We start from the raw sequence: 1,367 nt of genomic DNA, 5'->3' as shown, positions 1-1,367 counted from the left end.
TTCGGTTCGGTCGGTTCGGTTCGATCGGTTCGGTTCGGTTTTTTTGCCCACCCCTAGTCTTGAGTGATAGATTTGTTTCAGACAATAGAAACCCTTTTGTCTAATTATGGGAGTTTCTAGGTTTGGTTTGTCTGAAAGTTGCTAGATTTGGTCAATGCTTTAGGCCATGTAACTAAACTGTGAATGACAAAAGTGAATTGGATAAACCAAACAAAAAGTGACAATACATTTTTAATAATCATCAAAATAATACAAAATAATATACTCTTTCCGTTTTATGTCAATTATTTTTTTAGACACAAATTAAAAAACACTTAATTTTGTATATTTTCTCATAATTTCTATTATTGTTATAGAATTTTGTACACAGATGAAAAAACATTTAGTTTTGTATATTTCCTAAATAAAAATATCATGGTTTACATTAAAAAATTTAAAACGACTTTTATTTTACTATTAAAATGAAACAAGGTAAAAATATTTGCCAAGTTTTGCATATGTAAAAGATAGAGATGAAATAAAGCATAATAAGTTATAACGCTGAGTATTAATATTTAATACCATGTTGTTTATACGGCTAATAAAACATAATTCGAAAATATTAATATCCACACTGTATCAGTGTAATCAACCAGGAGGATGAAAGGTAATATAACTTGTCAAACAAAAGATGGATAAATAAATTATCATCCATCACTTCCTCTTCCCGTTCCCAATACTGAGAAACTCTAGTGTAACGTCAGGAGGAATTCTCGACGGTGCAGCCTTTGAGGAAGAAGAAGGCGCAAACTGTGTCCTCTGCGTTGTCGAGGAACGACCGTTGCTTGGGACGAGCCTGCTGCTGGTTCGGTTCTCTGCGAAATCAGCTGAGGAAGTAGCTCGAACACTTGATCCCGCTACTGCTTTTCTCGAAGAACTCTGGTTCCTAGATGAAGTCATTGATCTCTCCTGGTTTAGCTGATTCAACCAAAAAAAAAACAAAAAGGTCTAAGATCTTTCAAGTTACCAAACAGTAAAAAAAGTGAGGTAATTTTAAGGAGGTAGATGATGAGTAACCGCGTCTCTAGATGCAAGAACATTCTCTGAGGTTCTCGGTCTACTAGACCGATCAGCTTGAAGGCCGGTTCCTAAGCCAGTTCTTCTAGTGTATGCCTCGAAAACACTTGAGTATCTATCTCGAGTCTCTTTCCCAGCTGCATATTAACCACAGTCTGTTAGTATCTGAGTTTCTTCAACAACTGCATCAATACGTTGTGGCTATGGCATAACGATATAACCAATATTCAAGAAATCGCTTATACACCTCATAGAAGATTTTATTATTCAGGCGAAAATTTTGAACATCTAGACAGATTTTTTAAAAAATC

At 34.9% G+C, this 1,367-nt stretch overlaps 1 long non-coding RNA gene across 1 annotated transcript; it reads right to left on the bottom strand.

The window, feature by feature from the left end:
• Positions 1 to 509: 509 nt before the first annotated feature.
• Positions 510 to 1,217, bottom strand: LOC106321783. Its single transcript, XR_001266132.1, has 2 exons — positions 1,057 to 1,217; positions 510 to 957 (listed from the first exon to the last, which is right to left on the bottom strand). It is a non-coding gene; the product is annotated as an uncharacterized LOC106321783 (long non-coding RNA).
• Between the last annotated feature and the right edge of the window lie 150 nt (positions 1,218 to 1,367).

The sequence above is a fragment of the Brassica oleracea genome, unplaced genomic scaffold, assembly GCF_000695525.1.
Source record: "Brassica oleracea var. oleracea cultivar TO1000 unplaced genomic scaffold, BOL UnpScaffold02992, whole genome shotgun sequence".
NCBI classification, from domain to species: Eukaryota; Viridiplantae; Streptophyta; class Magnoliopsida; order Brassicales; family Brassicaceae; genus Brassica; species Brassica oleracea.
This window is presented reverse-complemented; position numbering and strand designations above follow the sequence as displayed.